Source organism: Oryctolagus cuniculus, chromosome 4 (genome assembly GCF_964237555.1).
Source record: "Oryctolagus cuniculus chromosome 4, mOryCun1.1, whole genome shotgun sequence".
NCBI classification, from domain to species: Eukaryota; Metazoa; Chordata; class Mammalia; order Lagomorpha; family Leporidae; genus Oryctolagus; species Oryctolagus cuniculus.
In genome coordinates, this window is record NC_091435.1 from 124,012,406 (window position 1) to 124,029,395 (window position 16,990).

At 43.4% G+C, this 16,990-nt stretch overlaps 1 protein-coding gene and 1 long non-coding RNA gene across 13 annotated transcripts in view; one reads left to right on the forward strand and one right to left on the reverse strand.

Moving 5' to 3' along the window:
- The window catches only part of LEKR1 (leucine, glutamate and lysine rich 1), a 221,482-nt gene extending 220,766 nt beyond the window's left edge, over positions 1-716 (reverse strand). For 7 of the 9 annotated variants that reach the window (XM_051818730.2, XM_070072606.1, XM_051818732.2 and 4 more), the window contains exon 1: positions 584-716. The gene's annotated coding sequence lies outside the window, so the exon portion shown is untranslated. The remainder of the gene's footprint in view (positions 1-583) is intronic. The other 2 variants (XM_070072607.1, XM_051818729.2) reach the window with 2 other exon arrangements.
- Positions 19-6,107, forward strand: LOC103350428 (uncharacterized). Of its 4 annotated transcripts, XR_011388098.1 has the most exons (4): positions 96-231; positions 512-2,178; positions 4,370-4,518; positions 5,970-6,107. It is a non-coding gene; the product is annotated as an uncharacterized lncRNA (long non-coding RNA). The 4 variants fall into 4 exon arrangements; XR_011388097.1 differs by lacking the exons at positions 4,370-4,518; positions 5,970-6,107 and having other exon boundaries at positions 62-231; positions 512-1,063; positions 1,614-3,443; XR_001794659.3 differs by lacking the exon at positions 4,370-4,518 and having other exon boundaries at positions 105-231.
- The last annotated feature ends 10,883 nt before the right edge of the window (positions 6,108-16,990 follow it).

The following is a 16,990-nucleotide window of genomic DNA, read 5'->3' on the forward strand; positions in this document are numbered from 1 at the left end:
AAGATCACGAGAAAGATATTTTAAAAATGCAGAAACGTTCTTGTTCGCTCATATCCGACTCACTTCCGCACACCAGTGTCACGCTGGGCCACGAACTCACGTTCAGCTTTCAGGCTGAACCATTCCCACAGAGTGAGTCACCCACAACGGGCGGGTCAAGGGCAGGTGAAGCGGGAGTGCACGGCCTAAGACTTTCCTGAAGCGGCGGGATTTTCCAAATAGAAACCAACTGTAAGGCCAGACAAAACTACGGGAAAGGGCTTTGAAATCTGTCCCGCGCTAACCCCGTTCCCTCGGGACCGGCTCGGCCGGAAGGGAAGGGGGGGAGGAGGAGGAGAGGAGGAGAGGGGGGCGGGGGCGAGGAGGCAGAACCGCTCTTTCACTGAGGCAGTCAATGCCTGGGCCCGACGGGCTCCAGGAGACCCGCAGGGGCCGCGGAGAAGCGCGGCGGCGGAGGCAGGCGCCAGGCCCCACGCCCTGAGGCGGCGCCGCGGCTCATTTTTCTCCCCAGGTGCGAGGACGCCTCCGCTCCGGAACTGAGTCCCGGGTCATCCAGGGCCAAAGGGAAGCCATTGTCTCTCACCTAGACCTCGCCTCCGCCGGGTGCGAAACGGCTTTCCCCGTCTCCCGGGCGACCGGCGCTGCACGTCGGCCTGACGTCAGGGCGCGGTGACGTCATGGCCCACGCCTCTCGCCGACGCGGAACAGCGCTCCCCTACACTGCACTAGCGGAAGTGGGAGAGCTTGGTGGCGGGGTTCCGAGGAAAGAACTCTGCTTACGCTGAGTGCCGTAAGAGGGAGGGAAGGGGAGCTGGGGCGGCGAGGTGGGGGAGGGCAGAAGGCTTGGTAAAGGCTGCGGAGGTGGAGGGAGACGTCACAACCCTGCAGGGCGCTGGAGAGAGGCGCTGCCCCGCGCGCCGAGTCCTGGTCCTACCTCTCACCCCTGCCAACACAGTAGTGGGCAGTAACTGATCTTGAGCGGTGACAGAGATGAGGTCATGGGTGTAAAAGGAAGCACTGGTTTCACTCATTACAACAAGTACAAAGTACTTGGAAAGCTTTGGTAAGATTTTCATCCTTCTTCAAAAATAATCAAAATGAAGTACTTAGTTCACTTACACATAACTGACTTTCATTCATTCATTCATTCATTCATAAAACAAGTATTAACTGATGATGTACTGCGCCACAAGCACCGCATACCAGCATACGGTGAGGATCTGTGACTAACCCAGACAGAAACAGCCCTTGTGACTCATTCCGAATCCAGATCTCTCGCTTGTGAGGATTGTATAAGGTCCAAAATGCGGGAACCAAAGGAAACATTCATGGCTCCCTCACAGGGAAAGACTCATTACCACTGAATAAAATGAGATTGAATATGAAGACAGTTAATGAAACCCTTCGTTGTGGAGACGTGATTAAATGATGCAGAGCAGTACTGGTACAATACTCAAACTGCCAACTGAGGGCTGTTTGTTAATGAATATGACAACGTGATGTATTTCCTAAAGCCTGTGTTCAGGGCAGTACTACTCTGGGAGCTAGATGTGCCCTGTACACGTAAACTGACGTTTTTGCTGTGCCACCCACTGTTGATTTTCTGTTCCCAGCCTCTAAAGAAGGTTCCTCATCTGAGAAAGAGAAGCAGTACTCAAAGGATTGAACAAATGACTAAGCAGTACAGAGGACAGTCAACCCAGTGGGCAAGTACAGCATGCTTATGAGAACTTTCAGAACTACTCATCTTCATCTGTCTCCTTGAGGGTCAGTGAAGGCAGGATTGTTCTCATTTTGTAACAATGGGGGTTTTAGATACAGGACAAATACAGATGATCCAAATATGTTGAGTGCCTTATCTGGAACGGGAATTGCACACCTAAAGCAAGATCACTCTGTTCTGAGGCTAGTTTGCTTGTACAGTCAGGCATTGCTTAACAACGGGGAGAATTCATTGTGTGAGCATCATAGAGTATACTTACACAAACGTCGGCGCCATAGCCTGCTGTGCACATAGGCTATATGGTGTATATATAGTATGGCCTATTGCTCCTAGGGCCGTGATGAACAAAACAACATGAGTTTAAATCAGGCACCAGAGAAAGTGGTGCAAGCAAGAGATGTGTAAGGCAGCTGCAGATTAACACAGCGTACTACTGTTTACGAGAAGCTTTTGCAGTAAGTAGAAGGAGTACACAGTAAAATAATGATAGAGTATAATAAGTACATTAACAGGAACATAGTCGCTTACCAGCATTATCAGTAACTGCATATGTACTGTTCACACCTGTACGTGCTGTAGTACAGGACTGGCCACACAGGTCTGTTTATACCAGCATCACCACAAACATGAGTGGTCCATGCCCCAACAGGAATTTTTCAACTCCATTATAATCTCACGGACTGCTGTTGTCTATGCAGTCTGTCAATGAAATGCTGTTATGTGATGTGCGACTGTATTATTAGCAATAATAGTACTTTGTGTGGATCAGGCATGGGGAAATCTTTATTCTGCCAAGGACCATTTGGATACTTATGATATCATTTGTGGGCCATACAAAAATTATCAGCTTAAAAATTAGCCTGCTATAGATTTATTGAATTTTGAATCCTACCCAAGGTTGCCTTGGCACCAAGGGCTAGACCAAATGATTTGGAGGGCCTTATACAGCCCGCAGGCCATATATTCCCTTCCCCTGGTATATATGATAAGGAAAGGCAACACTTTTAGAATTGGGGGAATATCAGCTGAAAGGCTGTGATTCACTTTGTGGTTTAATTTCATCTGTGTTTTTTCATGGACACTTTGCCTTGAGACCATTTTGATTTCCACTGTAAATGGCTCTTAGACCAGCACTGTCCGATCAGATAGTCATTTACAACTATTTAGTTAAAGTGAAATACATTTTAAAATTCCATTGTTACATTGCACTGCCTTATTTCAAGTGCTCAGCAGTCACATGTGGCTATTGTATAGGCACAGATGCAGAACATTTTCGTCATCGTAGAAAGTTGTCTTAGCAATAGAGTCACTAAGAATTTCAAGGGAAAAGAGAGTTGATAAGTTGCAAAGAATAGCCTTTTTAAAAGGATTGCAGTGAAAAGTGTTAATTCCTAAAGAAGACAGCACAGATGAAATGTGACAGGGTGTTACACAATAGGTTAAATCTGCCCTCCCATTGCATCTTGTCTATATTGGTTCTATATTGGTCTTAGTATCTTCCTCTATCTCTTTCCAGGTTTTCCTCTTGCTCTATCACCCTCTACCCTCTCCCTTTCCCCACCCCATTAGTGGCCACGCTGAGGCCTCGTATAATGAAAATATTCCCATCTTTGGGCACACTGAATAAAATTTTGTATAATCCTGTTAATTTTAAAATAATCTAAGTTGCATTTGTTGTAACTTTTAATAATCCAGTAAAAACCAAGTTAATTTTTTAAAACTTTTTTTGTGACTCTTTATTATTTTCCCCTGTGCGTCGATGACCTCTGGAGGAAAAATGCTGTCTATTTAATAGAGTAGAATCTCTATAAAGGACTAAAGGAAGGCTTCCTATTTTGATCTTCAGACATTTGTGTTGGTTTATGAGAACAGAGTGTCTGCTTCTGTTACTGTTATGAATTTGCCTTAGGTATTCATCCAGCAGACCATTGTCATTCATCCCCCTTCAGCTGGGTGGATAACTTTATGCTATCTCCCCTCCTCTTAGCCCACCCCCTTAAGAAAAGCAGGTAGGGGCCAGCGCTGTGGCACAGTAGGTTACTCCTCCGCCTGTGATGTGGGCATCCCATATGGATGCCAGGTCTAATCCCGGCTGCTCCTCTTCTAATCCAGCTCTCTGCTGTGACCTGGGAAAGCACTGGAAGATGGCCCAAATGCTTGGGCCCCTGTACCCTTATGGGAGACCCAGAAAAAGCTCCTGGTTCCTGGCTGTAGATTGGTACAGCTCCAACCAATGCAGCCATTTGGAGAGTGAACCAGCTGAAGGAAGACCTTTCTCTCGCTATCTGTAACTCTACCTCTCAAATAAATAAATAAATAAAATCTTTAACAAAAAAAAAAAAAAAAGAAGAAGCAGGTTAAAAGAATAGGTATTTTGTCTGCAAGTCTGGTAAAACTATCAGAAGGTCTACCTAACATTGCTAATTTTAAAGTGAGCTAGAACTATAAAAGGAGAGCTTAGCCCGACTTTTATTTCCATCCTGTGAACCAGAATATATTACCTCTGTATCCCTTTAGAAGTTGGTTGCAAACAGGCCTCCCAGGCTGGAGCAACCACAGCTTTCACTACTATTTCTGGGTTCCATCCAATGCAAGAGCAGAATTTTTTAAAAAGCCAGCATTTATTGGTCTCCTTCTATTTGCCAGGTACTTCAAACACAGCGTCTTGCTTAATTGAGAACCCTTCCAAATATAACTCAGTCAGATCCTACTAACTGTTTACTTTCACGCAAAATAGTGGAAATAGCCAAGGACGTGGCCCAACATGAGAGCACAAAAGTGTACTTGGACTGAATGTGAGTATAAGCAGGAGCACCTGGGCCTCACATAGCCAGTACTCACAGGGCATCAGCCTACTGTGGATTACTATCATTGAAATATCCAAAAAGTATTTAATTCTATAAATGTAACTTTTTCTTAGACTTACTTTCTTCATACCTTTTCTGATACAGCTTCTGGTTTTGAAAATAGTTTAGCTACTAAGAACCATTTGGCTTTTTTTCACTTGTGTCAACACATTTCTTCCCACCAAGAGGATTTTCTTTCCCCATATAGTTTTTTTTTCCTTAACTGTTATCAACATTTGCAGTTATAGACTGCTTTGTAAGTCTGCTTTGCATATTTTGAACCCCAAATAACTCTGGTCTAGAGGTGGCTTAGACCACAAAATACTATTTGTGGGTTTATGCATTGTTCCTTTTTTAATCTGTCATATGTTCAGTGTAAACTTCAGAACCTAATAAAATAAAGGTCACAGTGGTTCAATAGCATATTTCTCCAGGAGTTTAGATCTCTAGACATCTGTGCAGAAACAAATTGTTACCTTATTCTTTTTAGCCCTGAGCATATGATTATTGAACAAAACTTCCAATGAAAAATGTGTACTCTCAGATGTTAAGTCACACCACAGCAAAATCTTTGAAGATTTTAAATATATTTCCTTGTGGCCTTTTGGCTACTGATAACATCTGTATCCAAAAATGTACTGTGTGCCAAATTGTATAGTTTAATATGTGTTACGCTGATATATATTTAAAACACAAAAGGACTAAAGTTCTAATAGCACTAATAATACTCTTGTAATGAGTCTGATATTAAAAACTATGGCACTAATAACTCTTTATGAGATTAATCTGTAATATAAACAACCCAAATTCCTTTCATTAAACGTTCAGCATCTGGCCTATAGGAAGTAATTAATTCAAAGATGAGAATTTATAATTTTCTTAACAGAATTAAAAACAATTTTTGTAGAATTAAGTATTTGCTTGTTTGATTAAACAAGCTTCTTTAGTTCCATAGTCATCTAATGAGGAATCTTAAGAATCTCACATTTGTTTTGGCAAATGATTGGTAGAATTGATTTCATTCTACATTTGTGGAGATAAAAGTCATGTTTCTGTACCTATAATTTTAGGTAGTTACTGGATTTATAAGAAACAAAGAATAGTAGTTTTTCTATTAATAGGAAGCTTTAATGCCATTAAATAATGAATTGAAAATCATCAGAAAGGTATGTTACAGAATATTGATGTAATGATACCAAATTATCAGATGCAAATATTATTAAAATAATAGGCTTAAAATAATTAAAATTATGGTAGGCTTGTTCATAAAGGTATAGAGCAAATAGTAGTCTCAAACATTACTGTTAGGATAAAAACAATACATTGATTATGTTTTAAACTTATTAAAATGTTCATAACTACTGTAATGACACTTGATTGCCTTTATTCTTTGTGTTCAGGAATCCAGACCTCTTCACCTCTACCCTCTGCTGTATTCCCCAACCACAAGTGAATCAGCACAAATCCTGGAGTTCAGATAAGGTCAATTCTGCTTCACTTCCTTCCTCTTTGCAGTGATTAAATCAGAAATGAGTCTATGGGGCAGGTGTTGTGGTGTAGAGGGTTAGCCTGCTGCATACAACGCCCACATCCCACGGCAGAGTGCCAGTTCAAGTCCTGGCTTCTCTACTTCCAATCCAGTTTCCTGCTACTACACTTGGAAAGGCAACAGATGATGACCCCAAGTACTTGGGTCCCTGCCACCTACATGAGAGACCCAGATGGAGTTCCAGGCTCCTGCTTTGGCCTAGCACAGCTCCTGTTTTTGCAGGCATTTAGGGAGTGAGCCCACAGATAGAAGATCTCTTTCCCTCTGTTTCTCTCTCTCTCTCTCTCTCTCTCTCTCTCCCCTGTTTGTGTAAGACTCTGCTTTTCAAATAAATGTTAGAAAGGAGCTTATGTCCCAATTCTGACCAAAGAGACTCCAAGAGAATGATACTGGAAGCAATGGGAAATTTATTTCTTACTACCACACATATTCAGTGTTTAAAAACTGAGAAATACCAAAATGTGAGATAAGTTGATTTATTCAAACCAGATTGCGCAGCTGTTTAGAAATGATGATTCAGTTCTTTGGTGATGCAAAGAAAAGAGCAAGCTAAAAATAGCATTTTAAATACTAAAAATAAATAGTGTTCTAAATATAATTTTATTATGTCTATAAATGTATATTTTATTAGAAATCCAGGGTACCTCAGAGAATCAACAGAAGTTCCTATGTAACTTCAAGAAAGTAGGAACAATGGCTGTTTTGAGAATCTCAGATACGGCTTCTGGATTTCTGGAAAGCCGATACAGGGGCTCAGCCCTTCTCTTCTACCACTGTCTTCAACTGCTGGCAGCCTCTGCATGGGCCTGGGCACTGGAGGCAGATTTTGCCACCAACAGGAAGAGGAGGGTGGGTTTCTGTTCCCAACCTCTGGTTAGAGAAATACCAGGCCATGACTTCCTTGATGTACCTTGAGCTACATACATACCAATCCTTTACCCAGGCCAGCACTGTAACTGGTTCAACTGGAGCTGGGTGTGTGCCTCTTGACCAACCATGGGGACTAGGCCAAGCCAGATGCAATGCCACCTCACTTCTAATTAGACCTAGAAGAGGTGAGGTAGAGCAGAATCCAGGGCGGAGGGGCAGTGCTGTCCTAGAAGTCAGGAAGTGTGCTGGGAAGACAAAAATACAGACACTTAAGTGGAAATCAGAGTTAGCTGGGAAAACATTTACCAAAGTGACTCCTGCCCTCTCTTCCCTGCTGTGATAAAGTGAGAGGAGAATTTGTAGTTTTGAAGAAGCTTACCAGGAGTTTATACACTAAGCCTGCCAAATCCTCCTCCTATGATACTTGTTACTTGTACAACAAAAACAAATGTGTCTTTCACTAGAGTAATAATAGGCCTAAAGGTGGTGATAAGAGGAATTGAGAAAATACAGATTCACCAAATCGAAGTTTAATAGAAAATAATATGACATTTTCTGAGCTCTAACTTGAATGGGGTTGTTCTGTGTGTTGAACTGACGCGAAAAGTGGTGTCATTTTTGTTTTGCTTTGTAAACTTGATTTATCCGCAAGCCTACAAACATTCGAACTATGTAAATAGCTCTCTGAGCAGAGAAACACTTCGTGCTCACATGTTCGTGAGAAGGAACTTAGTTTCTTATAACGTGTCACCTTTTTTTTTAATGCCCTTGGGGCTTTTGAGTCACCCTGTAAAGAAGTCTCTCCAGTTAAAATGCCAGGGAGACCAGGCACCTCTGATTTTAAAATGAAACGCTGGAGAGCTATGGAAGAATGACAGCATGCACAGAATCCGGACTCTGATTAGTCCCTGTGCAGAGTGGACAAAACTCGGGCGCCAGCGCGGCCGTCCTGGCTCTGCTTCCATTCTCTGAGCCTGTCACACAGCTGCCCTTGTGCGCCGGTCCTCTGAAGTCAAAGCTTGCCGGCGAGAGCGGCCCTGGCGTGATCGCTGATTGATAGAGCAGCTCTGGTTCCTGATTCGTTTAATACATCCTGTCTGAGCGGCTTTTATTACCGAACGTTACCCACGTTCTGATAACAAGGGGACGCCGTGTCCTCCCCAGTGAACTCACTCCCTGTCCCAGAAATAGGCGCATAGCGTGACTGCCCTCCCCGCCGGGGCTGTAAAACTGGAAGCCAGGCGCCGCCCTCCAGCACCTGCGCCTCCCGCGGGGTGACGGCTGCTCGGAGCACGAAGTGCGTGCGGCCGCGGACCGGCAGGTCACGCAACCCTCGGCTGCCCCGCCGCCTGCGTGCCGGCAGCCCGCCCCGCCCCCGCCGCCTGCTTTTGCTGCTTGCGTGTGCACTCGCGGCTTCCTGGTGGGCCCATAGCCTGCCTCGCGTGCCAGCTCAGCCGCGTAATCCGGCGAGGAATCCCAGATTCCGCCCGGCCCCCCTCGCCCTCCGCCAGCTTTAGCCCGAGCGGGTGATGCCCTCGTCTTAATGCCTAAAAGTTTCCACTTCCGATGTTATGCGGCAAACACCTCGGACTGCGGAAGCAGGGAGAAGGGGGAGGAGGCCGCGGAGTCAGCCTCGCCCCTGCACCCGTCTCCGCCTCAGCAGCCTCGGCAACCTTCCTCCGTCGGACGGGCCGACCGGTGGAGGGGCAGGGCAGGGCAGGGCAGGGGCGGCCCGCCCGGGGCTCGGAGACCCGGGGAGGGGCCCCTGGCGGGCGGCTGACGGCGCCAGCCTCGGACCCCCGCGTTGGAGACCAGTTTCGTGGCCGGGCGAATGACCCCAGCCTGCTGCAGACTTCGGAGGGGCTGGCAGCTGTGCCGGGGCCGCTGAAGCTGAAGAGAGCGCTCAGCGGGCCGGCGCTGTGTAGGTTTCCGTGACTTGTCGGTGCCCCGGGCCTTCGGAATAATGAGAACGGGGACATTGTGACAAGTCAGAAGAGCTGGCAGGGCGCGTCCGCACGGAGGCTCGGGCGCGCCTCACGCTACACCGAGTGCGCCGAGGGGACGCGCGTGTCGTGACGCCCGGCAATGAGCTCAATTTGAACAACCGCAGCATCGGGGCCGGGGAAGGCAGCCAGTCACGCAGCGGCTGCCTGGGCTGACCCCCTCTGACCCCGACTCCGACTTCGGCACAGGGGTGTGGGGAATGCAGCAGTCCCTTCAGAACCGATGGCGTGGGAGCTTCAGAACCATACCGAGGGGTTAGGAACTGGACGAGAAGGTTGGGGGTGGGGGGGACTTGCACAACCTGGGGGGCTGCATTCTGTGAGCAAATCGGCTTTCAAGACCACACTGAAAATCACGTTTTTCAATCAATGGCTTGTAGGTAACTGAAAAAGCAACCGTAACGTGGAACTCTGAAGGTCATTAAAATATGCCTTTAATTTGTATTGCTTCATTTAACAGGCAGTACACACGACTTGCATATGCGTGCATGAAATTTAATTTATGCAGTCAACTCTGGAAGCATGCTTTAGCAAGAGGAATAATTGTGAATTCAGAAAGAGTCAGAGTACAGTCAGATTACTTAAAAGGACTAATGAGCTGAAAAAAAAATCATTCCATGACACGAGGAAGCCATTACATTCTTCTTTTCACGGTCTTGAACATCTTGTACCAACTCAATAATACATGGAGGAAACTAATAATCAAAGAAAATACAAGTATTTAGCTGTGCTAGGCAAACATGAAAAGAGCAATATGTTATAGACAATTAAATAATATCCATAACATGTATTACTGGAATTGGAAGCAGTTTATCATTGAAATCTTTCTATTTCAGCCATTTCCTTAGTATTCCCCTGTAGATGACTCAATGGCAAGTGTCACTGTGAAACAATTAAGATTAGTCAGCATGTGCAGAAAAAACTCTGCTCTGAATGTTTAATTTTTGTGAGTTTTTTTTTTTTTCTTTTACAGATTGTAGTATTTGGGATGGAAGTTCAGTAAGAACTTGAGTCTAAGTGCCTCACATTTTGATGCAAACTGCATCAAATTAATTAAATGACTGAAGCAGTGTGTGAGTAAATGGATGTATAGATAGTACTCTGTACTGACTAGAGCTGTGAACAAAAGCATCTCTTGCCAGGCACTCACATGTGATCCTTGGGTGGTAGAACTGACACTACAGCATACCTACCTCAGCAGAGGTGTGAGAAGTGCTAACCCTTATCACAGGTGCCTTGAGATCTTTGGAGGAACATGATCCATTCAACTTTTTCACTACAATTATGACATCCCATACATAAAATTTAAAAAGTATAAAGTAATGTTTAAATACAATGGTGCCATCAAATTTTGTTGTCCATCGTCCATCAAATACTAAAATAGAAGGAGGCTTAGGGACACTTCATCTTTATTTGACAAATATTTCATGATGTGCAATGGAAGTTTCCAATAATCATTGCTATATTAATATACTTAGTAGTAGTATAATTATATGTATGATTAGTAATGTATGATACCACAATAATAGTATAGTATCTAATAATATTTTTGGTGATGGTATTTTGTAAAGAGAGTTGAGACTTCTAGCCTATGAAGTACCTAGAAGGAAATGAATTTATTTGAGAGACAGAGAGTGTCCATCCCGTGGTTCTCTCTCCCAAATGTCTGCAATGGCCAGCCAGAACCAGGGCAGGCCAAAGCTGGGAGCTTGGATTTCTATCCAGGTTTCCCCACATGGGTGGCAGGAACCCAGCTACTTGAACCATCACCACTGCCTCCCAGGGTTCATATTAGCAGGAAGCTGGAATCAGAGCAAGAATCAAAACCAGGTGCTCACATTGGCATCCTAACCAGATGGCTTAACCCCAAGGCAAAATGCTCACCCGCGAGAACTAATTTTTGATGACTCTTGAGGCATCTTGAAGGCGAGGGACCTTCTTGGTGTAATTTTCTGTTGCTGAATGACTGAAAGTCTAGAGGACTATTCTATCAATGTAGCAATAGACTATATGTATCAGGCCTTCTAGGTGCTGGGGACAGAGCAGTGAAGAGAAAAAAAAAAGATTATTAATGTTTAAATGTCTCACATTAAATATACATTGCACACATCTTTGTAGAAATGTAGAACCCTTTTTTCCTGTTTGAAGCTTTTGGTAGAGGGGTAGGAAGAGTCACCGCAGAGGGGCTCTCTGGGAAGGAAGTTCAGATATGACAGTGGTAAATGATTTTAAAGAGCTAGAAGGCAGATCTCAGTCTTAGCCAATCACTGCCACTTAGCAAATCTCAAAGACAGAAGCACACTATCCTCTGCTTCCCATCATTCTCCCCATCAAAGTTACCCACATCTCACCTAATGCTTGCAACCATCACTGTAAAGTTATTCATGCCATGGTCCTGTCCAGTGGTACAATTTGCTATCTTTGTGGTGATGTCTGGTATAGGAGGTACATAGACATTGAATTCCAGGTCCAGTGTCACCAACCAAGACATGGTTTGCTTCCACCTGAGGGTAGGCTGTCCTTTTTCTAATTGGAACAAAGGCAGCATGGCTCCTCAGAAGCTTGGTTCTTCAGAGTTCTTGGCAATTAGCTTCCATCTGCCCCCTGATAGGCATTTTCCTGCTGTGTTTAATAGCATTGCTCTGCTTTGAGTCGCAAGACAGAGAGCCCTGGGGGATGGGAGGAAGCCAAAGCTAAAGGAGACCTGAACTAATCCCTGTCAGCTTCTAAGGTGTTTAATTAATATCTACATAAATGAAGACCTGCAGAAGCTTGGTAACACCTTGTGAAATACCCTGCAGCAAAAAGAAAGCAATGGAACAACGACCTGCCTTTTCAGTTTTAGCAAACTGGAAGAACAGTCAACTCACAACAGGCTGCCACAGTCTTGCATTGCAAATTGCAAACATGATGTAGACAGGGTGGCTCAACCTTTTGGCCAGGCTCATTTTTAGGGTTTGAGACCAGATGATTTGATATAGGAGATATGTCCTGCTGAACCCCTGGAGATGACCTTGGAATTAAAGCACTTTCCTTTTCCTGTTGCTAACTTCTCTGTACTGTGTTGACATTACATCATGGTGCAAACAATGAGTGTCAGGATGTAGTGACCTGATTAAGCCACACTCCTGCAGAGGAGGTAGGCAAATAGATGAGCCCCAACAGGACCTGAAGAACCATGTGGTTTTGAAATCCTGGGTGGATGGGCCACACCCTGCATACACCTTAAATCTGGTACTTTGAAGCTATAATTATTGTTCAGCAATGTCAGGGACAGTGGCAGTTTCTGATTTGATTATCACAAAATGAGAGGTCAAGCAGATGTATGATAATGTAAATGTATAAAAGAAGCTTAGAATTTATGTCATATAAGAGCATAAAAATGGTCCAACTGGAATAATATCTATCAAAATATAGTGTTTTTTTAAAGAATTATTTTATTTATTTGAAAGAGTTACAGAAAGAGGTAGAGCCAGAGAGAGAGGTCTTTCATTCTGCTGGTTCACTCCCCAAAGGACCACAATGGCCAGAGCTGAGCTGATCTGAAACCAGGAGCCAGGAGCTTCTTCCGAGTCTCCCATGTGGGTACAGGGGCCCAAGGAGTTAGGCCATCTTCTACTGCTTTCCCAGGCCATAGCAGAGAGCTGGATCAGAAGAGGAGCAGCCGGGACTCGAACCAGTGCTTATATGCGATGCTGGCCCTGAAGGCTGGGGCTTTAACCCACTGTGCCAAAGCGCCGGCCCCGAAAATGCAGTTTCTTACAAAAATTTATTGTTTGTTTTTATAACTTAATATTTGCACAAAGCAAATGAAATATATGAAGGAATTTGATTACTCTGCACTACACAATTGATCATTTTCTTAGCAAGATTCCTATGATACTTTAAAATTAATGATTGTTTACAAAAACTTTTAAAGACTTTTCTTATTTTATGTGATTTCAAGGTAAGGAAACAGATTAAATGAAGTATTCCATAAATCCTGTGTCTATCAAAAAAAAGAATAATTGTGGAACTTTACACATAGAAGACACTTGGTAAATGTATTACTATAAACTGGTAAGTATACTTCCCTACTTTGACTCAATAAATGTGGCATGCAATAAATTGCCCATTGTTTGAGAACAGAAAATGCTGCTTGTTGATATTTGCATTCCAAGTACCACCCAATAAGTGATGATGATTCAATGAATCAATGAATCAATGAATGACTACAAGAGAAAACCCCAAGAAGAACCAACCTTCCAGCACCCTCTTTGCTCTCTTTCCTGGGCCTTCCCTGTTTCTCCATTGATGAACGCCTTCCCATTATCAATGCTTTTCTACAGCAATAAGGGAAAAAAGGAAGCAGTCCAGATGGGAGCCTCACTGTGGTCAGATGTCTGAAATGAACAAAGTATTTGCAGATGTTTCAGCAAGTGGAGGGGTGGAACTGAGAATGGGCTACAGGAAACAACTTCCACACCTTGGGGCTACTACAATAAAGGTATCATCACTCACCAGCCCAGGATTCTGCTGGAGACTTGAAAAGGCACTCAGCGTTGGAATGCTGCATGAATCCAGACTTGCCTGAGGAATGCCACAAGTGATCAGAACTAAGTATAGAAATAAATGTGATTTTCAAAAAAATCACAATAAGGATCATGGTTATCTGGGAATCAAATCCTTTAATCACTTCAGACAGAACTAATGAAACTAGAAGAAGTCATCATTGATTTTGAAGGTCTCCTTTTAAATTAGTTGGCCTTTGGCTTTTGGAGAGCAAAGTTCAAATTCCAGTTCCTGTCTGACAGGAAAATAAGTCAGACACAAAGTAGATGGCCTTTAAGGCTCCAAACTGAAACAGCGGGGCATAAAGGATGTCCTAGTCTTGGGGGAGCTTTGTTTTCAGAGTTCTGAATTCATTCACCTAGTGCAGTGTTTTCCTTTGTGCCTTCTGAGACCATTCATTTTTGATTGTGATGCTCACCTTTGTTGGCAGATTGTTCAATATAAATAAAAATTTTATATTTTCTAACGAAAGCATTTGAAGTTCTATGTTTTGTGCACGCTCTCAGCTACAGCATGTTGACTTCTTAGCTGGGTAGTAGATGATGGAGCCTATTATTATAGGTACCAACTGCCTATCAAGATATAAGACACAAAGTTACCTTAAAAAGTCAGGACTTTATTTTATTATTGCCCTCAGGGCTAGGAGGGCAATTTACTAGCTCTGTGCTCTGATCTCACTACCATCTGAGCCTATTTTCTCCACTCTGATATGGTAACATTTGGAGACTGGTTTTGCTTTGGGCTCAGGGGTGAGTGAGAGGTTATTTCCTAAAGCAAGTATTTGAAGCTTGGCAATACTGAATTTGTTCCCTAAAAATCCTAAACCTTTAAAGTGAAAAGACATTATAGTACCATAGCTCTGGACACTTGACTTACAGAGACAAGCTTTTTGTCACTCATAAATGAGAGTTTTAAAAAAAGTTATAAGGAGTGGAAGAAAATATTAGCACCTTCACTAAAACTGACAGTGTACTAGTGGTGGATAAATTAATTGACCCTAATATTATTGGAGATTTTTACATATATTGCTATTCTCAGTAAATTGCCTTTCTGAATATTGAAATTCAATGTACAAAGGCTAAATGCCAATACTGGCAGCAAATTCTTTTTTATTTTTTAAAACAAGAAAATCCACAGAGATGTACCAGACTTGCTTAGTTTGCCCATTATAGAATTAGATCATAAGTACAAGGAAGAAACTTAAATGTTGGGACCAGGCATTGTGCCATAGAAGGTTAAGCCTTCACCTGCAGTGCCAGCATCCCACATGGGCACTGGTTCAAGTCCTGGATGCTCCACTTCCAATCCAGCTCCCTGCTAATGCACCTGGGAAAGCAGAGGAGGATGGCCCACACCCTAGGGACCCTGCCATCCACATGAGAGACCTGGATGAAGCTCTTGGCTCCTGGATGACCTCTCTCTCTATCTCCCTCTCTCTCTGCAATCTGCTTTTCAAATAAATATCTTAAAAAAAAAGAAAAAACTTAAATGTCAAAGATCACATTCTTCCTTGTATGGATGAGGAAACAAATTTAGAGAGGACACATAATTCACTGAAAAAATTGCTGTTATTGTCATTGCTGCAGGTACTATGCAAGACACAGTCTTGGTCTGAGGATTCAGCAATGAAAAACAAGACAGATGTGATTTCTTCTCTGAATCCCACAGTTAATAGAGGAGCTAGAACCAGAAGCAAGACTGCTAATTTAAAAAGCTTTCATAAATCAAGTGCTTACATCATACCAGACCCCAAGTGTTTCACCTACATGAAGTTATATAATCTCACTAATCCATAGGGGAGTAGAACATGTTTTCCCACTCCCAAATCTCCTTCCATGTGGAGGGATCTCCATTAACATAATAATCCTTGCTCTCTGGCTGTCTCATTCACTCTGCCCAAGGGGACAGCAACTAGTCTGAGTTTGGAAAGATTAATGGAGTAACAAATCTTGAGTAATCCAGCTCCTTCCCTTTCCATCTCTTCTGTTTTCCTGGGGAGATGGGAGAGGCTCTGAGCTGTCTGAAGGGGCCGTTTGTTCAGTTTAGAACAGGGCCAGAAGGAGGCCACTTAAGGTCCTATGGAGGGTAGACAAGTCTTATACTGGGGTTTTTAAAATTAAGAAACCCACTTTCCCACAGATGCAAGTTTTCCCATCAGTAAAATCTCTGTGTGTATCCATGTTAGGGAGAAACATTTCATAAAAATAAAATAAGCAACTGTGTATTATGGTGTTTGAACCATCTGAAGCCAGCTGAGTTATACCAGGAGGTATGCTTGTGCCCCCCCATTCTGATCTACCACAGCACCCAGGAAATAGTGTTTTACAAGAATACCAACATAACTTTCTTAATGGCTTTGATCTAATTTCCACAAATTCTGAAATTGTGAAGTTCAGCTGTTGAGCTCTTCAGGAGACAGAGTAGGGAAATCAAAGAACATGGGTTTATAGAATTAGAAAATCCATGCTTGAGTCTACTCTGAATAAGTCTCTATAATTTTGAACCTCTGTTTTTCCCTCTAAATAACTATGTAGATTGCCTGACTAAGCTCACAGGCTTGTTCAAGGCCCAAAGAGGATAACGGATGTGCAAGTGCTTTGTAAACTGTAAAGAACTATACAAATGTTAGTTGTTTTACAGGTTTAAAGGGTAATCCTGTAATAATAGTTCTCACGTTACAATAGATTTCAAGCTTGACTTTATACACAGGTGGTGGAAGAGTTAGGTGGGTGAGAGGCCTAGGTGGTTATGGTTTATTATTTCCAATTAACTCTCTCCCCACCAACTTTACTTAATTTAATTAAAGAAAAAAAGCCTTGTTGTCTTCCAACTTTTCCACCATTAGACTTTTGCAGTAAGCAATCCCGCTGTTTATGACCTCTAAATTTTGAAGAGTTTTGTAAACTACTTTCCCACTCAGAAGAAGCAAGAATAGAACTTAAGAACTGGAGTAGGGGCTGGCACCGTGGCTCACTTGGTTAATCCTCCGCCTGCGGCGCAGGCATCCCATATGGGCGCTGGGTTCTAGTCCCAGGTGCTCCTCTTCCAGTCCAGCTCTCTGCTGTGGCCCGGGAAGGCAGTGGAGGATGGCCCAAGTGCTTGGGCCCTGCACCTGCATGGGAGACCAGGAGATAGCACCTGGCTCCTACCTTCAGATTGTCACAGCCGCCATAGCGGCCATTTGGGGGTGAACCAACGGAAGGAAGACCTTTCTCTCTGTCTCTCTCACTGTCTATAACTCTACCTGTCAAAAAAAAAAAAGAACTGGAGTAGACTTGGGTAAATATAAAAAAAAAAGATTGAAGGCAGGTAAAAGGCACAGAAAAGTCCAAGCTATAGGTTTCGACCGAAAATACTGACAAAGAAGTGGATGGGGGAACAGAAAGTAGCCAAAAGCGAGGGAACATCTTTTCAAAAGTGGCATCTTTTCCACAAGTGGTTTTAAAGC